At 41.2% G+C, this 13,867-nt stretch overlaps 1 long non-coding RNA gene across 1 annotated transcript; it reads left to right on the plus strand.

Moving 5' to 3' along the window:
• Positions 1-3,740: 3,740 nt before the first annotated feature.
• Positions 3,741-4,203, plus strand: LOC103899941. The gene is made up of 2 exons (XR_657634.1): positions 3,741-3,822; positions 3,919-4,203. It is a non-coding gene; the product is annotated as an uncharacterized LOC103899941 (long non-coding RNA).
• The last annotated feature ends 9,664 nt before the right edge of the window (positions 4,204-13,867 follow it).

The following is a 13,867-nucleotide window of genomic DNA, read 5'->3' on the forward strand; positions in this document are numbered from 1 at the left end:
TGATGATGTATTTAATTCCTGTGAAAACTTGAAAGCTTTATGTGGAAAACAGAATTTAATTTTTTTAAAAGGAGAGACACGTGTCCAGGAAGTTTGAATAAATAAAGAGAATGCCAGCTGATCTTACAAAGTTAACTTTGCTGGTGAATTATTCAAAAAGCATGCAAATATTTTCAACATACAAGTGAAAGATGCCCATTAGTACCAAATCAGAAAATGCATAAGATAAAATTTCTTAAGTAAATACTAGCTAAAGTATCAGAAGTGTTACGTTAATGTATTGATTAAATAGAGGGGTTCTTTGTAACCATTTGTGATTGTTAACTTTTTTATATTGCAACATTTTATTATATTATTGCAGAATTTGAAGTTTTTCCTAGTTAAAATTATAAGCTTACCTGGCATGTTGTTAATAGTTTGACATGCTGCTTGCTCTTATGATAAAACGCAGAGGTTGTACTGTGCAACATTACTCATGTTGAGCGATAACTTTACATTTATTTCACTGGGCTACGTTCGTTGTAGTGCCAAGGAATACTTGATTTTCATGTAGAGGCACTGACACTTAAGGGTTAATTAACTCTGATTCTAACTTCTGGCTATCATTCAGTTGGAACAACAGGTGCTTGGGTGTCTTTTCTTTTTAAAGATCATCTGGATACCCTAAACCCCAGTCCTGTTGGTGTAGTATTAATACACAACTTGCATATTTTAATTTAGGGTGGTGGGGGTTTTTTTGCTACTGTAAAGTATATTGTGCTTTAACTTGTGTGTAGTTGTCAAACACTGCTTACTTAATGTTACAAAATGGAGCCTGGAAATGACAGATGATTAAGAAAAAACAAACAGTTGTGTGTGTACTATTTTTATGTTCTGCAAATTGCAAATGTTAGATTTATTTGCAAGAATGTGTGTTTTATTTTCAACTCATAATGAGTCTAGCTTGTGATAGTAATTCCTTTTCTGAAGGTCTGATACCCAAAGTGCTTAAGGTAAAAACTGGATAATTGAAAGTATTTTCAGGATTATGCTGTACCTGTAAATACAGAGAATGTCTTTTGTTGCCATTGTTGATACAGATTTTCAGAAGTGCTTTATAAGGTTATGTTACGATTGTTAGATGAAGTTGCTGGGATGTCTGGCTATGGATTTTTATTCCTAGTCTTCTTTCTTTGGTGTGTACTTCCCCTGCCCCTAAATTAATCTGTAACACCATTTTTCTTGTAAGTAGGAGAGGCTATACTTGTACTGTATTTTAAAGAAATTTCTGAGCAAACACTACTTTGATTTGGTAAAATTTAATTGGAAACTACTGTTTATCATTCGGTTGTATTTTTTTTAGTCCATGAAAGTGACAGAGAACCAGTTGCATTTGTTTGGAATTAAAAATTTTCCCATGTATACTGATGTATTCAGTATTCTGCCTTTTTGTTTTGAATAATAAAATGCGTATCTTCTGCGTGTAACTTGCTTTGCCTAAGTCATTCTGAGTATTTTGAAGCTTTCTGTGACCTTTTTGGTTGGTGAATGCATTGGAAGAAATCTGAAGGTACCTCAGTATGTTCTTTGTGGGCCGGTGCCAAGGAACAATCCTTGCCCTCTAGGCCAGCAGCTGTGGAGCGGATCTACTTGCACTGAATCGAGGTTCGCTTTTGAATGCTGTACAAATGGCACAGGCATTCTGCCTGCTCATTTGTACAGCTTTCTAGATGAGATGCATGCCACACTCAACCTTCATCTGCTTTGTGCTGGTCAGAGGTACTCTCACTGGCACACTCTGTAAAGGCAGCCAGACTGTGTATGCCAAATAGGCACACTGTTACAATAGCGTTACTTGAAACGTTTTTAGATATGTATGCAGTTACTTTGAGAAACATTTTCCGTTATTTACTTTTAAAGATGTGCATTGCTGAACATTTAAACTGTATTGAAAAGATTATTTAGATGTTTTTCTAATGTTCTGGCATTTTACAATGTTCCATAAAGCTTACCTGATACTGGAGTGGGGGGAGGACGTGTGTGTAACTTCCTCTATTTTGTTTTCCCAAGGGAGCTTTGAGATGGTATAACTGTACAACAACATGCCCGAGTTTTAGCAACTTACCATGCAGCGTTAGTACCTCTTGCTGATTTTGCTGATCCTTTCTGGCTGATTTAGGAGTAACCCTATACTACCTGTAGAAGGAAATGTGTTCAGACCTCAGCCAGCAGAAATAGTGGGCCTGAGAGAAGGAGATCTGAGATCATTAAGGATTCATGTAGGAAGAGAGGCAGAGAATGAAAAGGTTTCGCTGGAGATATGGGATGGGTGGTTCAGGAGTTGTGAAATGGCTCTCTAGTTATTGAATGTTTGTGTAGGCCAGGAAGCATAGAAGTTTTGGCTTTCAGGTAGAAGTTCAGGTTTCAGTGCTAACCTAGTGTGTGAAGATTTTTAAAATTTGCAATAAGAAGACGGGGAGAGTAAATATGAGCGTAGAGCATGAAGGAGAGCTCTTAGAAACTAACAAATGATCATCTATTCCATAAAAGCAAACTTAGGGATGAAAAGACCCTCTGATGTTGCTTTTAAATTACCTTTAATATCTGCAGAGGATTGTATATGTATGCGTGTGTGTGCTTTGTTAGCTGCAGAGCAAAGTCTGGAGGTAAGCTTCACCACTGTCCAGTGGGAATGGTGCTTGAACAAGGTATAATAACCTTATTCTTTTTTTTTTTTTCCTGAACCTGCCTTTTTGCTGCCCCTGTGCTGCCTTGTCTTTGCCCACACTCCTCCCAAATGAACAACCCATCCCAAATGACTTTTTCTTCATTGGTCCTACATCCCTACCTAGATTTGGTATTTCTGACAGTGTTACCTAAGCAGTCTGGGCCCTACATGGTGTTACTGTACAGTCACTTAGATGTCAGCAGCCTTGTACCCCAAGACTGCCTTCTGATTATTTGGTTTGTGCTGCTTACATTTCATTTACTCTATATGCTTCCTAGAGAAAATTATCTGACGTGGTCTTTACTCTTCTACCTAACTCTAATTAAACACAAGCAGTTTTTTATGTGCAGTTTCCAATACCAGAGCAACAGAATAATCTGGTTTGTGTTCACATGGTATCTTCACCCCTCAATAGTATTCATCACCTTCCCAGTTCCCATCAAAGGCCTTAGCTAATTAAGAGGCTCAGTGCTCTGGCAGGAGCATTTGCTCATACCTGGTGATCCAGGTGGCATTCTTAGCCCTGATGGTGGAGAGAAGAGGCTGGGGGAGGAGCACATTGGTCCTGTGGATTAATACCTGGTTCTGCAGCTGATGTTATCGACAGGAATTTTGTTTTTATGACAGCAGAACCCCCTGAGAATTGAGGACTGCTAGGCAGAGACAGGATCCACTTGACAAAGTGAGGAAAGAGCATCTATGCCAAGAAGGCAGCCGATGTGGTGAGGAAAGCTTTAAACCAGGAACAATGAGGGTAGGGAGTGTGACTTGCAGTTAAGTGAAGAAATGGTGGATGAGGTGGAAAGAAAAGGGTGCAGTGTGGTGGGAACAAGAGAGACCTCAGGAATACTAAAACAGTAGAAGGGAGGCTACGTCAAATATGTGTATACAAATGCATGCAGCCTAGGATATAAGCAGGAGGAACTAGAGCTGGAGTTCAGATTTGCAAGGGATGTCAAAGGCTGCAAGAAGAGAACTCAACCCATACAGGTCCATGGGACCTGACAAGCTAAATCCAAAGGTGCTGTAATCTGTAACACCATTTTTCTTGTAAGTAGGAGAGGCTATACTTGTAATGTAGTTGAAAGAAATTGTCATTTATTTAGGAAGTCTAGGTGTGGTTTTGTATTTGTTTTTGGACAAGCATAATTCTGAGCAAAAACACTACTTTGATTTGGTAAAATTTAATTGGAAACTATTAGGAAGTCTAGGTGTGGTTTTGTATTTGTTTTTGGACAAGCATAATTCTGAGCAAAAACACTACTTTGATTTGGTAAAATTTAATTGGAAACTACTGTTTATCATTCGGTTGTATTTCCAAAATGTATTTCTGTATTTGTTTATACTGTGTCATGGATTACTTTATTTTTTTTTAGTCCATGAAAGTGACAGAGAACCAGTTGCATTTGTTTGGAATTAAAAATGTTCCCATGTATACTGATGTATTCAGTATTCTGCCTTTTTGTTTTGAATAATAAAATGCGTATCTTCTGCGTGTAACTTGCTTTGCCTAAGTCATTCTGAGTATTTTGAAGCTTTCTGTGACCTTTTTGGTTGGTGAATGCATTGGAAGAAATCTGAAGGTACCTCAGTATGTTCTTTGTGGGCCGGTGCCAAGGAACAATCCTTGCCCTCTAGGCCAGCAGCTGTGGAGCGGATCTACTTGCACTGAATCGAGGTTCGCTTTTGAATGCTGTACAAATGGCACAGGCATTCTGCCTGCTCATTTGTACAGCTTTCTAGATGAGATGCATGCCACGCTCAACCTTCATCTGCTTTGTGCTGGTCAGAGGTACTCTCACTGGCACACTCTGTAAAGGCAGCCAGACTGTGTATGCCAAATAGGCACACTGTTACAATAGCGTTACTTGAAACGTTTTTAGATATGTATGCAGTTACTTTGAGAAACATTTTCCGTTATTTACTTTTAAAGATGTGCATTGCTGAACATTTAAACTGTATTGAAAAGATTATTTAGATGTTTTTCTAATGTTCTGGCATTTTACAATGTTCCATAAAGCTTACCTGATACTGGAGTGGGGGGAGGACGTGTGTGTAACTTCCTCTATTTTGTTTTCCCAAGGGAGCTTTGAGATGGTATAACTGTACAACAACATGCCCGAGTTTTAGCAACTTACCATGCAGCGTTAGTACCTCTTGCTGATTTTGCTGATCCTTTCTGGCTGATTTAGGAGTAACCCTATACTACCTGTAGAAGGAAATGTGTTCAGACCTCAGCCAGCAGAAATAGTGGGCCTGAGAGAAGGAGATCTGAGATCATTAAGGATTCATGTAGGAAGAGAGGCAGAGAATGAAAAGGTTTCGCTGGAGATATGGGATGGGTGGTTCAGGAGTTGTGAAATGGCTCTCTAGTTATTGAATGTTTGTGTAGGCCAGGAAGCATAGAAGTTTTGGCTTTCAGGTAGAAGTTCAGGTTTCAGTGCTAACCTAGTGTGTGAAGATTTTTAAAATTTGCAATAAGAAGACGGGGAGAGTAAATATGAGCGTAGAGCATGAAGGAGAGCTCTTAGAAACTAACAAATGATCATCTATTCCATAAAAGCAAACTTAGGGATGAAAAGACCCTCTGATGTTGCTTTTAAATTACCTTTAATATCTGCAGAGGATTGTATATGTATGCGTGTGTGTGCTTTGTTAGCTGCAGAGCAAAGTCTGGAGGTAAGCTTCACTGTCCAGTGGGAATGGTGCTTGAACAAGGTATAATAACCTTATTCTTTTTTTTTTTTTCCTGAACCTGCCTTTTTGCTGCCCCTGTGCTGCCTTGTCTTTGCCCACACTCCTCCCAAATGAACAACCCATCCCAAATGACTTTTTCTTCATTGGTCCTACATCCCTACCTAGATTTGGTATTTCTGACAGTGTTACCTAAGCAGTCTGGGCCCTACATGGTGTTACTGTACAGTCACTTAGATGTCAGCAGCCTTGTACCCCAAGACTGCCTTCTGATTATTTGGTTTGTGCTGCTTACATTTCATTTACTCTATATGCTTCCTAGAGAAAATTATCTGACGTGGTCTTTACTCTTCTACCTAACTCTAATTAAACACAAGCAGTTTTTTATGTGCAGTTTCCAATACCAGAGCAACAGAATAATCTGGTTTGTGTTCACATGGTATCTTCACCCCTCAATAGTATTCATCACCTTCCCAGTTCCCATCAAAGGCCTTAGCTAATTAAGAGGCTCAGTGCTCTGGCAGGAGCATTTGCTCATACCTGGTGATCCAGGTGGCATTCTTAGCCCTGATGGTGGAGAGAAGAGGCTGGGGGAGGAGCACATTGGTCCTGTGGATTAATACCTGGTTCTGCAGCTGATGTTATCGACAGGAATTTTGTTTTTATGACAGCAGAACCCCCTGAGAATTGAGGACTGCTAGGCAGAGACAGGATCCACTTGACAAAGTGAGGAAAGAGCATCTATGCCAAGAAGGCAGCCGATGTGGTGAGGAAAGCTTTAAACCAGGAACAATGAGGGTAGGGAGTGTGACTTGCAGTTAAGTGAAGAAATGGTGGATGAGGTGGAAAGAAAAGGGTGCAGTGTGGTGGGAACAAGAGAGACCTCAGGAATACTAAAACAGTAGAAGGGAGGCTACGTCAAATATGTGTATACAAATGCATGCAGCCTAGGATATAAGCAGGAGGAACTAGAGCTGGAGTTCAGATTTGCAAGGGATGTCAAAGGCTGCAAGAAGAGAACTCAACCCATACAGGTCCATGGGACCTGACAAGCTAAATCCAAAGGTGCTGAAAGAATTGGCTGATGTCCTTTCATAGAGAATAGGGGAGATTCCGTATGTTTGGAAGAAAACAAATGTTGCACCCATCTTCAAAAGATGCCTGAAGGACAATCAGGAAACTACAGGTTGGTCAGTCCCACTTTGGTACCTGGGAAAAGCATGGAACAAGTCTTCTTGGAACACATTTCTGGGCATATGAAGGAGAACTAGGTGATTGGTAATAATTGACACAGATTTACCAAGGGTAAATCAGGCTTGACCAACCAGAGGGGAAAACAGTGGACACCATGTACCTTGACTTCTGCAAGGCTTTCAACATTCTGCCACAATATTCTTGTATCTGGGGTAGGATGTTACTCTCTGGATGGGTCAGGAACCGGATGGGTCAGGAACCAGATGGGTAAAAAGCTGTTTGGATGGCTGGGTTCAGAGCATAGTGGTTAATGGGATATGCTCTATCTGGAGGTTGTTAACAAGTGGAGTACTGCAGGGGTCTATCCTGGGTCCTGTCCTGTTAAACATCTTTATCAATGATCTGGAGGAGGCAATGGAGTACTCTCTCACCAAGTTTGCACATTATACCAAGTTTGCACATTGTACCAAGTTGGGAGGACCAGCTGATACACCTTGAGGGCCACAGGCTGCAATGCAGAGGGAGAGGCTGGAGGAATGGGTCAGCAGAAACATGACAAAATGTAACGGGGACAAATGGCCATAAATTGAAATAAGAGGTTTAGACTGGAAAGCAAAACCTTTTCAGAATGAGGACAGTCAAGCACTGCAGAAGTTTGCTCAGAGAGATTGTGCAGTCTTCATCCTTGGTAGTTTTCAACACCCAACTGGGTAAAGTTCTGACAAACCTGGTCTGACCACATAGCTAGCTCTGCTCTGAGCAGGAGGTTGACCAAGTGAACTGTAGACGTCCCTTTTCACTTGAATTATCCTGTTACTGCTGCAGCTACCTTTCATACCTTAGTAGCTTCCAAAGCCTTGCTTCTGGAACAAAGCACGTGAAAGTCCCTAAATCTTACTTTAGCACATGGTTAGCCAGTTTCATTCAAGCCATGTCCACTACCAGTTTAAGTGTAAATGGCAAATGAATGAGGACTACATAGGTATTCTGTCTGGCTTTCTCCAGCCATGGTTGGAATCTTCCACTGAGGAAAGCCTTCTTTGCAAAACAGCTTGTGTTAATCTCTCTCCAAAAGAGACTGTTAGGACAGAGGTGCCCCAATAGGTTGAGGTACACAGAAAGCCTGTCAGCCTGCCAGGTGGTTTATGTCCCTTTAAATACTTGAGAGGTAGCTTTGGGAATAGAAGCTTAAACTACCTCCTTTCTCTCATCTCTTCCATCCCCTGCCCCTCCCTCCCTCACCAAGGTGTTTAAAAGCATCTCCATGCATTCCTTTGCTGTATTACTCATCAGTGTACTTGGCTCTTTCACCAACTATCTGTAACAGTGTGCAGGGTGCTCATACGTTGGCTAATTGTGTAAATCTGAAGGGATAATTATTCTTGAGAATATGTATGCTCACCTACTCATTGTCCCAGACTTGCAGTCTTTCTGTAAGAAATATTTCTATAAGAGGAGTGCAAATATCCCTCTTACATAAGGTAATGAGGGAATTTTTAAGACACCTGCTTATATGGCTCTTACAGAAATGCTTACCAGTAAGTTTGGTGTGGGTCAGTGATCTTAAATGTTTTGCCACCCAATGTGATCCATCACTGTTTTATCTGATCTCACACTCCATGCCATAGATATTAAAGGCCTGTGTCAGCTATGTTTTATAATTTATACATTGATATAAAATATGAGGTTCAATGGAGACACTGCAGAGCGTATATGCTGCAGAAATACATGGAGGTACGAGAAGAGGGGAGGAAAGACTTCTTCCTCAGAAAGTCAAGGAGTTGTTTGTAAGTGGGGGGCAGTGCAATCTGCCAGGGAAAAAGTGTCATGATACCCTTTGAGTACTCCCCGGGGGAGCAGGGATTCCCAAAAAACAACAGCTCTGCTGTTGTTATTACAGTAGCTCTGCTACTGTGAAAAGCTTTACTGGCTAATTTGAGAGTGGGAATAGCAGAGACTAGGAAAGCTGCTCCAGTTACAGCAGGGAATGCTTTTTAGCATGTGTGGGGCAGCAGGAAACACTTGACGTGAAAAGGAGTTTGTGATATTGACTTAACTCCTCTTTGGATTCATCCAGAAGGCGTTTGTATGGTGGCAGTGCCTCTTAAAGACACATTGCGATGAGCTCCTGTCAGTTTGCAGGAGGCTGCTTGTTTTTGATGAATCGTGTGTGAGGTGCACTGACATCTGGTGGCTCTGTGCACGCAGGCATGGCTCCTGGCAGGCCTTTGCAGGGTATTTACCCCTTAAATTGCCTTCAAGTGATCATCTCTCTGCCTTTGTGCTGAGAAAAGGTAAAACGTTAGAATAAGCAGAGTGGGGGGAAAAAGGTTGGAGATGCTGTTTTAGGGGAGGCCTCATATAAGAAAATGTTTGGTGGCAAATTCCTGATTTCTGTGGATACATAGATACTGTATTTGTGGACTGGGTATTCAAAAGCACTTAAAAATGCACATTCCCGTTAATGCCCAGTGAATTTCTATTTCTTAATTATTTAGACACATTTGAAAATCTCGGGTTTTTTATTTCTTTCTCTTCAAGAATCAATTTTTTTCTATAATAATAAACATTGTGAAAACAAAATAATGAAAATATTTTTTCAGCTCTGAACAGACTTTAGGGACAGCTGTCTTGATTCCTGCAGATTTAGTAAGAAAGTTTCTAGGACTACCATGTCTAGATCTGCATAATGAAGGAATTAAAACTGTGATTGCAGTGTAATTTTTAGTGAGCAGTAAACATTAGTAATCCAACTGGGTGACCCTGAAATATAACTAGACCTAGTTCTGTGAAATTATTTTGCTGCAAATAAAAAGAAATGGAGTAAAAGTGGGGTTTAAATGGGTTTAATTTTCTTTTTTTTGAACTTTAAAGGAATACCAAGGTGTTAAAAGAGAAAACACTATTTGACAGACTTTGATTCTGATTAATTCCTTAGTGTTTAATCACCCTGATTTCATAGGAGTTTGAACTTAACACATAATATATGATCAAGCTCTTTAATTATGTTCATTTTCTTTTAAGCCATGGAGCCATTGATCTCCTCTAATCTGACATTCCATGTAATGTGGAATTTCACTTACTTTTGCATTAAGCCAGTATTCCCCCTTCTGTGTCCAAGGGTTCAAACCTTCATCTCTCATTTCCCACCTTCAAGCTATAAGCTTGCTGCTCACCCCCTTGAAGCTGTTTTACTGTACAAAAAGTATTAAAGAGCTGTGATATGTGTCTCTCTCTCTAGCCACAGGAGTCAAGTCTAGGAGCTAGACAATTTCTTGGGCAGGGGGAAACCTATGCTCCAGTTTCTCCTCAAAGGAATTCTTACGCATTTTTATATGAAACATTCATTGATGAAACAACTCTGGGAGCAGACACTAGGACTTTCATAACCCAGTCGTGTTCCCTGCATTTTGCACCCTTTGTTTTCCCTAATTAATCTTGGATCCTTTTCTGCAAAGCAGGACACCTTCAGCAAGAGAGATCAAATGACTGATAGCTCTGGCATTAAAGCACACACCTGACAGAAATTAAAAACAAAAATAGGAAAAGAAAAAGAAAAAAACCAACACCTTTGGTCTGAAATAGAGAATTAGCTTTGCATTTTCTTCACTTGGATTGAATGCACCAGCCTACTTCAGGATAGAGTGTATCCTCCTTTTGTGTTTTAAAGGATAGAGCACATTTGAGTATGAGACAAATTAGGCTTCTAATTTTATGAGGAGCTACAGGGCTGTGGATGAGTGGATGGAAGAACCTACCTGCAGCATAAGTTGGCTAAAGAAGGGTGGCATCTCAGGTGCCTGTACTCAGTGTTTCTGGTTGGCTGGTCTGGTTTAGGCATTTCTCCCTGTGGACTCGTGAATCATTTAGAGCATATCCTGCAACATCTGCCTCTTGCTGTCGTGTGGGCTGTGGAATCTGCTCTGATAACCAGACTGAAAAGTTGATTGAAACTTAGTATTCCTTATTTTGTGCTTAATGAGAAGTAATGCCAAAAAGTTTGCGGCACTGAATCCAGCAAAGGACTTGGGCAACATCTAATCCTTGGGTTTCCTGTCCCAGGCACAGAAACTTTGGGGAATGCCAAGGCTTCCTGTAGACTGTATGGGGAAATGTCTGGCCTCTCAGTGTGGGATTTAAAACAAATCTACATGTTGGACATGGAAAACCATGAGGATGAGAATGTATTCTAAATTTTACACCTTTCTAGAACCAGGTGTTTTATGCGGAGTGTAAGTAGGCACTTCTCTCCATGCAGTGTCTTTCCCTGAGCTACACGTCTACAAATAGCTCATTCAACACAGTGAGTAATCATTCATAAAACATCCACCAGTGTAGTGGTTTAACCCCAGCCGACAACTAAGCACCACACAGCCATTTGCTCATTGCCCCTCAGTGGGATGGGGGAGAGAATCGGAAGAGTAAAAGTGAGAAAACTTGTGGATTGAGATAAGAACAGTTTAATAGGGAAGGCAAAAGCCGTGCACGCAAGCAAAGCAAAACAACGAATTCATTCACTCCTTCCCATCGGCAGGCAGGTGTTCAGCCATCTCCAGGAAAGCAGGGCTCCATCACGCGTAACGGTTACGTGGGAAGACAAACACCATCACTCCAAACGTTCCCCCCTTCCTTCTTCTTCCCCCAGCTTTATATGCTGAGCATGACGTCATATGGTGTGGAATATCCCTTTGGTCAGTTGGGGTCAGCTGTCCTGGCTGTGTCCCCTCCCAGCATCTTGTGCACCCCCAGCCTGCTCGCTGGTGGGGTGGGGTGAGAAGCAGAAGAGGCCTTGACTCTGTGTCAGCACTGCTCAGCAGTAACAAAAACATCCCTGTGTTATCAACACTGTTTCCAGCACAAATCCAAAACAGAGCCCCATACTAGCTACTATGAAGAAAATTAACTCTATCCCAGCCAAAACCAGCACAACCAGAGAAGAAGATAATGCTATTTTTTCATACATGCTCAGATACTAGGAGTTGCAAGAACAAGTTCCTACTAAACCCATAGCCACAACCCAGGGAAAGCACCTACAGACTGTATGGCATTTCGAGAAAGAACCGTTTTCCTTGTTTCCGAAGCCGTGCAGCAAGGCACCTGGGATTCCTTGTGCAAAAGAAGAAAGGGTATGATTTTGTAGCCTAGCTGCTAGGGCACAGAACTAGAGGGATTAAGATATGTGCTCTAAAACCTTGCTTCTGTGACCTGTTCACTGTTTTGTCCACAGTAGAACAGTTTCAAGAGGAGGGAATGAAAAGGTTCCTTATGCCATTATAACTTGGTGATGGAAGGTATGTTTTTGGACACTCTCAAGCTGAAAACATCTCTCATTTTCTAGGTGAATGATTTAACCATTAAGTTGTTGATTTGTAAGTGTTTGCTACTGTCTTCTCTGGCAACTCCGAAAAAAAAAAAAACCCAACCAGAAAAAAAAAAGGCTAAGAGCACTGCCCCATGATTTATACTAAGTGGTCTCTCAGAGTAGCCTTTTCATAATTGTCCCCCCTAAGGACTAGAAAGTAAGAACACCTGTTTTTTTGATGCTTGGCCCCTAAAAGATGTAGGTTGAAAAAGGCCCACGCTTAGATTCCAACTGGGTGTATGTGAGAGAGGAGCACTGAGGTGCTGAGAGTGAAGTAGTTCAGGGCATGCTCAGGAGCACAGTTCCCAGTGCCTGGGGAGTCAGACAGGGAGGCAGCTAGTAATTGCAGGTGCCTGCAGGTACAGCAGCTGCTGAACAAGGTGTTTTAAATAACAAGTTTGAACCTGGACAGTACAATTCTGCTTAATGCTTGCTGTAAGATTTCATTAAATTTAGTCCGTGCACCCTAATTCATGCTGTTAGTTTTCTTCAGAAATATTTTAACGTATTTTAAAAATTAAACTTACTGCTGATGTTTTGTTTTGTTTCCACCAAAAATTGGCACTTTCTTGTATTTGAGGATGGATTAGGAAGGTTGAGCTAGGGACCACTTTTGAGCAAACTGGACATGCACAAGTCCCAGGGAGGGACATCTGGGGTGGAACAACCCCGTACAACAGTACAAGCTGGGAACTGACTGGCTAGAAGGGAGCTCTGCAGAAAAAGGCGGTTGTATCCAATATCAGATGTTTGTGATGGACAGTGGGTTGAATATGAGTGAGCAGTGCGCCTGTGTGGTGAGGAAGTCTACCCACATACTAGGATGAATTTAATCACTGTCTTCAACTACCTAAACTGAAGGTACAGAGAAAACACTGCCAGGCTCTTCTCAGGGGTATGCAGAAGGTTGAAGGTTGAAGAGCAATGGACACAAGTCGCAGCAAGGGAAATTCCAGTCAGATACAAGAAAAAAAATTATTCCCAGTTAGACTAGCTAAGCACTGGCACAGTTTACTTGGAAAGGCTGTGGATTTTCCATTCCTTGGAGATACCAAGCCTTGACTGAACAAGGCCCTGGACAACCTACCCTGGCTTTGAAGTTACCCCTGCTTTGGGCACAGGTTGCCCCTTACAGGTTACCTGTGCACTTTGAGCAGGGGTTGGATCAAATGGCCTTGAGAGGTCCATTCCAACCTTAGTTACTCTTTGATAACTGTTATTTTCTTGGATTATGCACAGTGTATTGTAGATGTATCTGAACTAGTTTTAGATGAATCAGTTTGGGAACGGATGGTTTCTCTGTGGTGCCTAAGAGCTTGGTCCCATTTGGGCAACTGGATTAGTGCTCAATACTGGACTTTATATCGTATTCAGGCTAGCTGGTTTATAGCAACACACATACATACACGATAATATAATGTAGATGTAGTATAGACACACCTAATTACCTCCATCCCACTCTCCAGGAACAAATATCCTTTACCAGAACTATCAATAATAGGGCACCATCATTATGTGATTTAACAATGACAGATAATATACTGCAGTACAAAAAAGCCCTTTCCGTAGTTTATTTCCTTCAAACTTATGTGTCTTCTGGTGTAACGGCTTTTTCACTGCAAGTGCCTTATATGGATATATATGCTTCGGAGTGTAAATTTGGCTGAGGTAAACAGGGCTTATTAATAAACAAGGAGCTTATTTTGTCAATGACTGTTTGTTCCATCCAGGCAGTAGGACTTTGTGAGTGAGTTTTTGCCCCTTCCCTCTTATTTTTCAGGATATTCTTACACTCCAAATCTTTTTCAGCAATGACATTTTCAATTTAAGGGAGTGGACACTCACCTGACATATCTCCTTGGTACTAATAACCCTAATTTTGGAGTGGGTCACATTTGAAGGATACCTTA

This window comes from Aptenodytes forsteri, unplaced genomic scaffold (assembly GCF_000699145.1).
Source record: "Aptenodytes forsteri isolate BGI_AS27 unplaced genomic scaffold, ASM69914v1 Scaffold67, whole genome shotgun sequence".
In the NCBI taxonomy this organism is placed as follows: Eukaryota; Metazoa; Chordata; class Aves; order Sphenisciformes; family Spheniscidae; genus Aptenodytes; species Aptenodytes forsteri.